Source organism: Ostrea edulis, chromosome 7, assembly GCF_947568905.1.
Source record: "Ostrea edulis chromosome 7, xbOstEdul1.1, whole genome shotgun sequence".
NCBI classification, from domain to species: Eukaryota; Metazoa; Mollusca; class Bivalvia; order Ostreida; family Ostreidae; genus Ostrea; species Ostrea edulis.
The window spans coordinates 37,222,112-37,236,683 of NC_079170.1; positions in this window are offsets into that span (position 1 = coordinate 37,222,112).

Here is a 14,572-nt window from a genome sequence, read left to right on the forward strand (position 1 = left end):
AGTTGTTGGTTCGCTGTTAATATCTACTTTCAATAAAATGTCTAAGTATAAAGCAGAAGTGGACGACTCTGTGGTGTCTTTTATTTCAAAGTCACTGGGATATATTGAATAAACTTTTGAAAATTATCACTTTTTAATGGATAATACCTCGTCGATATATCTAAATGACGAATTGAATGCAACAGCAAGAGCTTGCTTCTTTTCATGTAGAAAGTTTTGAATAAATTCTACTTCATAGGAGTATAATAATTGGCCAGCTAACAAAGAAGCACAATTTGTGCCCACAGGAATTCCAACTGACTATCGGAAGACCTTTCTCTACCGGTACATGTTAGAGGTTTTTAAAGACAAATGACAATATTTTTAAATCGAATTAAATCTGCATGCAAGGTGAAGATAACGAACAGTGATCAACCTCTTAATTCCTACAATCAATACAAAATAGATATTTGGGCAAACACGGACCCCTGGACAAACCAGAGGTGGAATCAGGTGCCTAGGAGGAGTAAGCATCCCCTGTTCACCGGCCATACCCACCGTGAGCCCTATATCCTGATCAGGTAAACGGAGTTATCCCCAGTCAAAATCAACGTGCCAAGAACGGCTTAACAATCGGTATGAAAAACGTCAGACAGCATTTGACCCAATGATAGGTTGTATTGACGAACTAGATCGTTATAACGACCATATAATTTGCGAAATGCTGACTTCAATCGAGACTGTTGAAACCCCTGTACCATCAAATTGTTTGTCAGTAGCTTACCTCGACTTAAAAACTGACTTTACGCAGAATCGTGTATCGCGATTTTAGGTAGGCATGTCACATATAATTCTGTTACGAATTAGACAGGGAACATTCTTTTTATAAAATTTGTCATGTTATGCTATGACCCCAAAGAGTTCTACGGGGTCAAAGGACATTTAAGTGTACATTTTGGAAATCTTTTTTTCTCTGGAATATATATATATATATATATATATATATATATATATATATATATATATATATATATTACGACCCCTCTCACTAGTATTGAGTCAAAAATAGGAAATTCTAAATGTATGAGCTGGTGTGTCTTTTAAAATACAACAAAAACATCACTATCAATTTAATGAATTTTATTGGCAAACAAATCTTTTTTGTTGCTAAGTAACAACACTCATGGTATAATTTGACATTGATTGCCTTTCTACATCCATTCGACACAATTTAAACATAATTACAGTGCCTGATGAATAGTAAATGTCACATTATTTTAAATATATAATCTTTGTCTAGATTTTAATCATTTTAAAAGGGTTTTAACTAAACATATAATGAAGAGAATTAAGGTCAAAAGTCATAAAATGGAAATTTCGTACTTTATATACATATCCATCATTTTCTAATAATATGTCGTTTTGCCATTATGTTCCACTAAATAGTATCAATATTGCAACATTAAAACAAAGATCTTTAGTGTTAAAATCTAAAATAATCTATTTTTGTATTCAAATATATTTGGTTGCTAAGCAACAATACCATTGTGATATCAAATGTAAGGTGAAGATAACGAACAGTGATCAATCTCATAACTCCTACAAGCAATACAAAATAGATAGTTGGGCAAACACGGACCCCTGGACACACCAGAGGTGGGATCAGGTGCCTAGGAGGAGTAAGCATCCCCTGTCGATGTTATGATTGTAATGCCGGTTTTTCCTCCCCAAGTTCATTGTATACGAATGTTCAAGTACTTACTTTCAATCACTGTTTAAATGTACTTTTATTTAACAAAAATGTTCTTCTTATAATCAACCTCTTAAAACCTATTTCTAGACATAATTCTTGATACTGGGTTGTTCCGATAGGTGCATACGTTGACCAATATCTGTCTATCGACTGGAACGTATAAGATAATGCCCAACAGTCTGTAGAAAAAATTCTTTATACATTTACTTAGCCAAATATACTGATGTATTCTCAGACCTTTTGAATACTCAATTGGTTCTGCAAATGTTTTCTATAATCAAGGTCCTCTGAAAATCATGCGTTTAATTACTTGTAAAATTTTATCAGGGCTAATTGTAATACACATTTAATAAATGTGTTAGATGCACAGCCAGATTAATTTTGGTAAAGGTAATCTTATTAAAATGCATTTTATTATTCATTTTAAACTAAAAATTAATTTTACAATATCGGTGCTTTAAAACTATTGATACCTATATAGTTCCTCTTCAGTGAGAGACTGCAAACTTCCTTGGGAAGCATATGACAATCCTTCGATCCCTCTAGATATGATCATCTGAGCATAATGGTTGGTGGTAACACAGATGGAGAAAATCAAATTTTCTGTCAAAAACAGCTTCATAAAATCTGCAGTTCTCTAAATAATCAGGTCCCATATCTGAACGGAAATTGTAAATGAAATCAGTATTGGCCATCATACCTTATTTGTCAGCATTTAAAACACCTATCATACCTTATAATTAGAAAGAAAATAATGATTTTCTGTGTTTTGTCTCTCTTTGTATGCATATTATATATAGTAATGCAGCAATAAACAGTAACATGATACACGTATATCAGTGTACCTTAATGTCATAATTCCATTTGTGAATGTATTATCTGGATTCATTTGAATGTTAACCAAATGTATACGGATTTAACCATATATTCAACCTCAAAGACTCATACCAAGTGAATGCCAGGTTTTCGCTCCGAATGAAATGTCACCGTTCTTGGATCAGGTGTCCCTGTGTCCACCACATCAGCATCCTTCCAATGCATATCTGGATTTGCCAGCAGACTGTCAGTAGCGGTCTGTTTGGATTCAAACTTTGCCAGTAATATATAGTATGATGAATTGAAATTCTGAATTTTTTTATCCCGATCATTCTACTGGTACAAGGTGTAGACCTGTTTCTAAAAATAGATCTTCTGTAACAAGAATTTAAGAGCTTGTCTACGAGAAAACCATGCAAAATGTGATGGAAGCAAGGTTGTCGGATCAACAACATATTTTGAGTGTAATAAAGTACATCAATATCAAATACTTTGGCATATTTTTTTCGGGGGTGTAGTCATTGGACAGGGGTTTGCAGCCATGTTGCTAAAAATAGCACTTTTGTTCTGACAAAAGGGTAAAATTATGTATATTTTACCCTTTCTATTGAAAAATTCTAACAGGTTATTGAAAATGGATTTTTAAAAATTGACACAGTTTGTAAAACAACTGGATATACATATTCATATTGTTTAGTGGGACTCTAAAATTTTACTTCCGTTTAAGTGCACAAAGATCACAAATTTGGTACGATTCCAGATTTTGATAAATTGCAGAAAATGATAATTTTTTAATCAACTAGTAGTCAAAAAGTAACGCTTTGATTTATTCAAAATTACTTTCATCTTATAGAAAAGAAGTATATTTACGATATATCAAAAATCTGTCTTTGGACTCTCGATTATAGTAAATATATTAATACTTCAAGTTGGGCATTTTTTCCTGCTTGTAGAGCTTTTATTCTGGTAGCCACCTAAACCTGTTTGCCATGCATGGTCCTTGTTATCTTATTAAGTCCTATATAATTTTATGATTTCACATCAGATGACCAGAAGTATGTATCAATCATTTTTTGTTGCTATGGGTCCTGGTTGCCATGGTGACAGATTGGAAAATTTGAAAAAATAACGTTTTTAGAAAAATAATATGCATCGTATGAATAGTTGTAATTTAACAAAATTGATATATGTGTACTTTTAAGATGCAATTTTTAAAAACAAATTTCATGCCAATTTATATTATGCTATATATAATGAATTCTTTATTTAGACAGGATAGCACGATTGGTACAAATGACTAGTTTACATTGTGGTCCTTCAGAGATTTAAATATACCACAAGCAATTGGATCATATTTCTTCATAGATTTTCTTTTCCCATGGATACAATAAGGATAAATCTATTTTTTTTAAAGCTGACTGGTTATTGAAAACATTCTGAAATAATCAAACTCAATCGCAAATACTAAGCCACACAGCAATGTAACTTTTGAAAAGTTGTATGAGAGTCACAATATTGACATATAAACAAGAGTTGTCAGATGACTGTACCTAACCGTTTGTTCAAAAGGTTAAAAGTTTTTGAAAAATAGGTCAAAGTCCAAGGTCGACGTTGATAGTTCTGGTAACAAAAGAAATGGCATCTATGTTTGAAACATCAAAGATCTATCACTCTTGGTTCAAAAGATATAACCAAGATAAAGTTTTTGAACAGTACGTCAAAGATCAAGGCAAAGGTCGTTAGGTCAAACCAAAACAAAGGTCTCTTCATGAGGCATCTATATATGTAATATATCAAAGCCTTATCCCTATTGGTTCAAAAGACATAGCCCAGGTTGAAGTTTTTTAAAAGAAATAGGTCAAGGTCACAAGGTCGAAAGTCTTGGTACCACATCAAAGGTCTCTTCATGGGGAATCAATAAGGGATATATTAAACCCCTACCCCCTTGGTTTAGAAGATATAACCCAGGTTAAAGTGTTTCCTTAAAGTGGCGTCGACGCCAACACTGGGGTCATTACAATACATGTAGCTCTCCGGATAGTCGTCCCGGTGAGCTAAAAGGAATGTGCATGTTCTTTTCTTGTCTTTCTTTTGTTTTTTATTCTTACATGTAGCGTATTATTTACATTATTCTACATTCTAAATCCATGCGAAAGGGTTCGAAGCAGCCATATTCAATACCGGAAATTAATGATTATAAACATTACATTGAGAGGAGAGGGGTGGTAATGGTAAAATGCTCTTAGATAGTGAATGATCTTGTTAAAATCATAAAATAATCAATAATGTTGAATATATCTAAATACAGAAATATTCTTTGCATTCGCACTCCACTCCTAACACCATTACACGTACAAATGAAATATAGCTTAAATACTAACTGCCAGTAATCACATAAATTGCACTGAAGATGAAAGTCAGATAATAATAATGTCCGAATTCGTACAAAAGTAAAGAAGTTCGCTTGTAATAATTGGAAATATAATTTGTCATGAAATGTATTGTTTATACCTGACCCGACTGGTATAGTCTGTCCTGTCTAAACACATACAGTGTAGTTCAGGTGGAGAGGCCCCGTAGTTGGCACTCGTCACCAGGGCGGAGGGTGTGGGTGGGTGGCAAATTTTTTATAGAACCCCCCAACCTCCCTAAAAATTACTTTTAACACAACCCGAAGCTCAAAATCCTTGATAATGATAATAAGGGGGGGTCTAAGGATTTAATTCATCAGTTCAAGCTTCCATTTCAATTGTTTATTGACTGCCATAAAAAAGAAGAGGGAGGGGGGCTGATTTAGCTAAAGAGACCTGATCGAAATACTCTTCGGTTTCCCTGTCAGATAAATGATTTTTCCAATTTTTTCCCCGATCAATTTCTCATGATGAACAAAGTATAGTGACGATCCAAACTCTACCTACATGTACATCAATGACTTTAAGAAACTACATTAGCATGTACATATACGTAATACCACCAGTTTACAATATCTATATATTTGTTGTTGGTAACATAGAGGAAGGTGTAAATTTTGCATGTTGAATCCTAACCTATGATTAAACATTGAGTATGTCTTACTGTTACATTGAGTACTGAAGAACAAAGAAAGATACCGAGCAAACTGTTACAGTATACATTCTTAATTGAGAACACGTTATGCATTTTTATTTCACACTTTAGTTATTTTGTCCTGTCCTCATTACTTAGTGCATATATGTAAACTAATAACTTTTTTTTTCATCAATCATGATGGTAAATACATTTTGCAAATTCGGGGGGGGGGGGGGTTGCACTAGATCCTCACATGCTCCATCTGGACTGACTATAGATGCATATTTTCTTTGATTTCCTCCATATAACATCTTAGCATTCTCGGTTAATGCATGAATTATCAAGGAAAGGACGCTTTCAATTCTTCAATGACAAAATGCCTGATCATGCACTGGTACTAGTTTGCAGTATAACAGGACGAAGTACCGGATACTTTTTAAACCCTGCCAATATTTAGAAATTTCTGGATTACATTCACAGATACTGTTATTTCTTTCACTGATACCACATAAACATGATGTACAAATTCTTAAATCCCATTTCAAGTTGGAATCATAACATTCCATAATATTGCTATCATTTTGTACCTTTTACGTATGAAGAGTGCATCAAAGGGGAGGTAATTCCAGCAACAGGTCTATTTCATTAAAAGACCCCCTTTTTCATATAAAATAGTAGATTACTGGGATTTATTTATTAGAAAATGTTAAATCTAAAAATAAAATTAAATTTCCAAACAATTTATACATCTAATATCACAAATCTTAAATCTTTAATCTTTTAAAAGATAATTTTAAATGCTTGAAAATATTCATTTTTGTCAGTTTTTAAATTTTAATTGCAAATGAACGGCCAAAAGTCCAAAGTACAATTTTTTATATTTTACAGACAAGGATTTGATATTTTTAGTATTATACACTTTTAAAGAAATTTAAGCGTTACTTTTGCAGCAACACCTATTTCAAAATTGACCATATAACACAAAATGAAAATGTTTGGCACAATGCCAAATTACAGGCTCCGTGTAATCTCTATATGGACACTTATGATGTCAAACATGATTTCTCCATAAGTGGTTTACATGGAAATATCATAAAAAATCCATTCTTTTCATAAGTCTTCAGAATTGATTTGCATTTTTGAAAAAATAAAACCCTAATATTTAAGGATTTTTCTTGTGTTCAAAGACTAATACATGTGTAAATACAGAATGTGCTGTTACTAAAAATAGAAACGACCTATCAATAAATTGACCTCAAATTATAATTATTCCAACCATATACTTCAATGATATAAATGATTAGAAATGATATTGATGACCACCATTTCCTTCATTTTTATATATTTGCATGGTTTTCTCGTAGACAAGCTCTTAAGTCAAATTCTATTGATTTTTCTCCAACTTTGGAAATTGAAATCTTAAATAACTGTTGATATATTTTATTTTGCAAGTTAAAAAATCAGATAAGCACTTCTTGCAATTACAGTCAACATGGCTGACACTCATCCTGTTAAGTGCAAAAAGGTCATGAAATTGAAACATTGTTACATTTTGAAAAATATGCAAATATTCCAAGCTTTTAGAATACTCTTACAGCCTTAGTGGTGAATAAAATTTAAAAAGTTCTCTTTCTTATTGTTAACCAATCTATTGTATACAAAATAAAATAATATCTGCTGACGGCAAATACATTTTATAGTATTTTGTTACCGTAGGAATATATGGTATATTTTCATGACAAATAAAATCAATTATCATTTTCATACATATGTCGGTTCCACATATCTCTGTGAACTCGAGATATAAGAAACCACAGAATCCTTCACACGTGCTTTGTACTTTGATATTTTAATGAAAATGAATATTAATACCAAATTAACAACTCAACTTTATGAAAATGGGATGATTTCAGCTTCTCCATCTTCAACGTCCCATATTTATGGAGCAACATTCCATTATCACCGGCATATGGTTTTTATCTCTCAACTGATTCGATACACAAGAGCTTGTTCTGCGTATGATCATTTTATTTTGAATAGAGACAGGCTACTGACAAACAAGTTGCTAGTGCAGGAGTTTTAGCAGTGAAGTTCAAAGTCAGCACTTCTGTGGTCGTGATATTGATCTAGTTTGCCAATACAATCTATCATTGGGTCAAATGGTGTATGATGTGCTTCATACCAATTGGTAAGTCTTCCCTGACACACTGATTTTGACTACGGAGAACTTCGTTTCCCTGATCAAGACATAGGGTTCACGTCGGGTATGGCTGGTAGACAAGGGATGCTTATTCCAGCTAGACACCTGGACCCATATTTACTAAAGTTCGTAGACGTAAACGTAAACGTAGGACTTACGTCCGACTTAAGATTAGAGTTACGTACTCGTAAAATGATACACATGTATTCACAAAACCTTTTGTAACCGCAAACGTAACTTACGAATTCTTAAATGTACGATTGCACCTAAACGTGCGCAGTGGCTATTTTCACTTTGAAGCGAAAAAGGGTCATTTGCTCATCTACTTTGAATCTCCTGCGCTACCGCCGCATTATCACCTAAAATGACGAAAAAGAACACAGAACCTTGTGAGAAAGCATCGATTTTCAACGTACATGCATACCTGCCTACGGTATGTCGATCAACTGTACCGTTATTCAATGTTGTTTACAAATTCAAATGGAAGGTTCATCAAATTGCTGTACTTGTTTAAAAAGAAGACGGCATGAACTGACAAGTATGTTAAGTTGTTTGTGTAGAAATTACCTTTGGTTTAATTCTTACTATATATTTAACAGGGATATTAGGTGTGATATACATGTAGCATGTACTATATATCCAAGTATTGTATTTTTCAAAAGGTCATAAAGGTGGTCAGGAAATAAGTTGCCAACAGACAGCAGCATTCCTTGATTTAGATGCATTTCTCTTCATGCCCACTTCTGAAAGTTTTTTCATGATGTCTCAGGGTTAGGATTGGGATGCAGGATGTATATATTATAATGTAAGAATATCCACTGTTTGTACACATAATCATTTCTGTACTTATATTGTTATGGTACATGTAATGATTTTCTTAATGCATTGATGATTAAAACCTTAGACAAAGATTTAAGAACATAATTTATGAGTTTTTATGATCAAAGTTTGTCTATTTTGCATGTTTTGTACCTGTCTGTCTAGCACCTCTTCACCTTTTAGGCGAATAGAAATTTTAACAATATAAGGACATACGCTATGTTTCTCTGACGTTATTTTTTCATCTCCTCGATATAAAGAATTCTTGCATGTTTTTCAAAATAATTTTAGAGGGGCATTAGCTGTAATTTTGTCACGAAAAAATGAATTCAATAACAATTGCTCTATATCATGTATTTCCGTAATAACACACGTATCTAATTATTTACATATCAGCTGATTTTACATTGTTACTTACCACAACCAGGAACTATGAACATATGTTAACTCTTGACTAAAACAAACCTGAGAATATACTCCGGGATGTTTTATGGAAACAAAATAGAATGCAAGTGAATCGTACCTGAAATGTCACAAAAATTATTTTTTATTGAGAAACGCGTATCATGATCTGAACTGAAACTTACCATTCTTGGTTAAAGAGTATTTTATTTATGTTTTGGAAAGAAGGACCAAGCTCATTACAAGGGGTATGGGTAATGAAGATATGATCAAGTTGACAAGGGTTCATTTGAAATCTTTTTCTTAATATGGAATCTTTGGTTATAATTGATTAAAATTAGAAATTGAAGCTGGTACTTGGTGATATCTTCCCAGATATGTGTAGATAAATATAAAATCAAATCAGTATTATCTCATTTTTACAGTTTATTTAGCTAATAATTATGTTACATGTGGGTTTTTTTTTCAAGCCTTATGAAATTTAATTTCAGTCTAATGACATTTGTTTAAATCAACGTAATGATATTATTCTTTAGGTCTGTGGGTATAATGCTGTAATGGCCTGCTAAATCTTTTGTGAAACGGAGAAATGTTCATCTTCCATTGCCATGATTGTGTGAAAGGACGAGCGGGGGAATTATTCAAAAATATATGACAGGACTGATAATCCAACCCATGACCCGTAGTCTGTTGCTCTACCCACTGACCAATCTATGCTGATGTTCATGGTCCACCTGCTACATTGATGTCATCTTATATAATATCTATATATCACACGCTATATATACATATATGTAAAACTGATACGGTATCAATTTTGATGCACCAGATGCGCATTTCGACAAATAATGTCTCGTCAGTGATGCTCAATCGAAATATTTGAAATTTGAAATAACAAAGAAGTTTTAGAGCTATTATAGAGAAACACAGTGTGCCAAAAAAGTGGAGTCAAATTCGTCTAAGGATAAGAGCTATGCGTGAGGGAGATAATCCTTAATTTTGAAATGAATTTCTAAATTTTATAACAACAATTAAATATACATCCGTATTTTCAAGCTAGTAACGAAGTACTTAGCTACTGGGCTGTAGAGACCCTCAGGGACTAACAGTCCACCAGCAGAGGCCTCGACCCAGGGGTCATAATGTAAAACGTATACGGTACCAATTTTGATGCAGCAGATGCGTATTTCGACAAATAATCAAAGTAATGTTTTGGATAACTGATCACTAGCTATGAATATTTCTGTTTTCCATGTTTGTTGAAGAAGCAACTGTCTATGATTTCAAAGTCTAGTCTTTAATTTATAGTGAGGAATGGTCGTGTAAAGTGTTGAAATGTCATAGGTTTTAATGTTGATCTTAGAAAAGTTTTGCGATTTCAAGTTAATCGAAAGTTCTTTAGAACTTTTTTAGAATCCACATTTGATTAACACCACTTCTGGCATATTTAGTCACACAGCAAGTGTTAAGTTTCTCCATCACAGCTGTTAATATTTTAGTGAGGAGCAAAGATGGGGTTTGGTAAAGCACTCACTGGATCCAGCGATGTATCTTTGTTTGTAAATGTTTTTGTGTAGTTTAGGAATCTAGTATAGGTACGGTAATTCATATCCATTCGACCCACCGACTGGGATACCAAAGGTGCGTAAAACTGAAGCACGGTTTTGAAGAATTTCATCGTTTGAAAGAGTAGTTGGTGTATAAGTACGATTAAATGTCAAACATCTATGATATTACCATCGTCCTTTTTGCAATAATCTTAATTTTATATTCGTTTTAGGAATGAACACAACTCCTTATCTTCAACTCTTCATAGTGAATTAGAACAGGAAACTGAGAGTACCGTGGATTTGTATCAGTAATGGAATTTTGGGGCGGACGGAAGTTTTACTAGCACTTACCAAATAGTCATTATAAACCTAGGGGAAATGCGCGTACCAAACGTCTTCTTCCATGAGGAAATGGTGATGCCGTTCAATGATATTTTATTTTATCATTGTGTGTGAGTATCATGACGACTGTTAAGCTCTATCATTTACGGATTGTATATTTTTATGTAACGTTGTTCACTGGATTAGTAGGTAAGTAATCGTCTTTAATAGATAAATCCATTAACTTTCCAATACAAAGGCGTGTATGAATACTGTAGTATTCGGGCTCAAACGATTACAGATAAGGAGAGAAGGATTGGAAACTGATTTTAACGAAGAAAACAAATTGCATATAATCTGATCATTTTTTTAAAGCAAGCAAATTCATTTATCTTTTGAATATGAAATAACAAGATGAAATAACATTCATGTAATGTATGATTAAATTGGATAAAATAAAAGGGCTTCGCGCTAGGTTTTCCATGAAAAACTATTTCTATATATTTTTTCACAATTAAGATAATCGATAGTATATTTAATAGTGGAGCTGCTCTTCGTATGTTTTATATCTTTCTTTCGTCAACTCTGTGCTAAAATTACTATATTACTTGGTATATCTTTTGCGAAAATGTAAGAAAACGAATAAAAACGTCGAAAACAGATTGAAATGCTTGCATCTTAGCAGGACATTAATTCACGGTGCACTTGCAAGACTCTGTACATTTAGCTGTAATGGATATTAACACTTAATAAGTTAATATGCCATGAAATTTTTTTTTTCTTGTTGCCTTTAACTCGACATTTAGATATAAAAAACGTTTTATCTATCAACAATAATAATTTTCATTCATCGATTGTATATTATTGAATGTCCCTCTAGAGAATCTTTCACGCATATAGAGATGTCACCTTTGCCGGTGAAGGTCTGTAAAATTTACTCTTATGCTAGGCGCTTATGGCCTTTGAGCAGGAAGGGATCTTTATAGTGCCATACCTGCTGGTCTCACCCAAACACCACCCCAGTTCGCCATTTAATCGCCCCTTACGACAAGCAAGGGGCCCTGAGGAACTATTCTAACCAGGATCACCACCACAACGAGATATTTTATTGACAATAAATATCAATGGCAAAATAGCATCTCAACTTTATGACAAACGGGATGATATCAGCTTCCTTATCATCAATTCCCATATTTATGTACCAATATTCCATTATCACCTGCATATGGTTCTTATATTTCTTAACGGATTCGATACATAAGAACTTATGATGCGTATAATCTATTTTCAAAACGAGACCGGCTTCAGACCAAGAAGTTGATGTTACAGTTTCAACATCTCGTTTAAAGTAAGCATTTCGCAAATTCTGTGGTCGTTATGATGATCTAGTTGGCCAATACAACTTATCATTGGAACAAATACAGTCTAAAATATTTTATATCGATTGTTAGGCTGTTCTTGGCACAAAGAAGTGAGTAAGGATTGCTCCGATTACCAGATCAAAATATAGGACTCACAGCGGGTGTGACCGGTCGACATGTAATGTCTACTCTTTCTAAGCACATGGCCCGACCTCTGATATACACGTATCCAAGTGTTCGCATTTGCCGAACTCTCTATTTTGTATTCTTTATAAGAGTTATGAAATTGATCGCTGTTTGTTATCTGTATCTTTATATTTAAAGGATTTTCTGAACACTGACGTCATGGGAAATTACCATGAGGGGATTTGCGGTAGCTCAATTACAGTCAACATATCGATGGTATCATTGTGGTGTTTAACCGCAACACGTGTGATGATACCTGTGAATTCAAAGTGTAATTTCACCCCAGAATCATAGTGTATTATGCTATCGAAGCCCTTAACCTAGTTCGTAACAGTTAATCTATATCTGAGATTTATCACATGATCAGTATGCCTTTTATCACTATCTAATTACAACTAACATCATAATACATGTACATTTGAATGATTAAATAATACTTGATAAATGATCATAATTAGGTAATAGGGGTTAAACTCCCCAGCTTGCAAGTGGAACATTTCTGTAGATTTTTATGAAGGTCTATAATAATTGATTATGATATAAACTAGAAACATTAGAAAAAGAGGAGTCACCATCGGACCCTATCCATATTAATTTTAAATAAATGATCTGTATTATACATGATCACGTTTAGCTGAAAGTATATATGTATACTTGCCTAAACGGAAAAAAAAGATTAAAACGCTAGGAAACAATAAATTTCAAGTCGTTTCAGGAATAAATTGAGTCCGTGAATTGTTTGATATTGATACAAATATATGAATAGTGTTATAGCGTATTTACAACAAAGAGCTATTAAACGAATGCCTGAAAGGCGAATATAACCAACAATGATCAATCTCATAAATCCCACAAGGAATATAAAACTAAAGAGTAAACACAGACCCTTGAGTATACCAGAGGTGAGCTCAGGTGTCTAGGAGGATTAAGCATCCCCTGTCGACCGGTCATATCCGATGTGAGTCTCATGTACCGATCAGGCAAACGTAGCAATCCACAGTCAAAATCAATGTGCCAAGAATGGTTTTACAATCGGTATGAAACACGTCAAACACAATTTGATCCATTGATACGTTATATTGTCAAGAGAGATCATTATAACGACAATAGAATTTGTGAAGTGCTGACTTTAAACAAGACTGTTGAAACCCCTGTAACATCAACTTATTTGTCGGTAACCTGTTTCGGTTTTTAAAAAAATGATCCTACGCAGAAAAACGTCTTGAGAATCGAATCACTTGAGAAATATAAACATTTTGCTGGATATAGTTGGGAAGTTGATGATGGAGAAGCTGGCATCATCCCGTTTGTCATAAAAATGAGTTAGATTACTGCAGACGATAAGGATAGATTCGAAATCATGAGGAAATAATGACCGAATATTTCTTTCCGCAATACAATTAAATAGATCTACCTCTACATAGAAAGGAGTTCTAAAGTCAGACGTAAATCGCAATCGTAAGTGGTATGACTACGGCATGCTTCGTGAAACGCTCGTAGGAGTGGAAGTGATCGTAAACGTAATCGTACATTCACGATCTACGATTGGTTCATGAAACGGCCGTCAGATATCTAAACTAAAATTTTGTGGACTTGCTTTTTGCCGTCTTGCTTAGATACCCCATATTATTTACATCATATATTGTTATCGTCAATTCAAATTTCCATTCGTTGATAATTATCTAGGTACATCCTCATTTGTGTGGAAACACATTCAGCAGTCATCAACGAACGGTTCGTTTGTCCCCAGTTTTGGTTGTGATGGCGACATGGAGACCTTTTCTCTGACCAATATTGGAGTTAATGAGTTGTGGTCTGTTGAGATGAACAATACTTACACTATTGGTTGGATCTATGTCAGCGTTGGTACTGGTAATAACAATTCATATTTTTTCTCTCGATTTCACTAGTATTGCTTAATCATAGACTGAAAGACTGTAGTTTTCTTTTCTATTTCTAAAAGCGGATTATGAAATGTATGTTGAAAATACTGAAGATCAAAGACCCTTGAAGAACTTCTGTCTACCTGAAGGAAGTAAACTAAGTTCACTTCAACGATTGATGACATGTGAATATCCTAATTCTGTCATCGTGAAAGCGAATACAATAACTATTCGTCAAATAGGAAATGGATCAA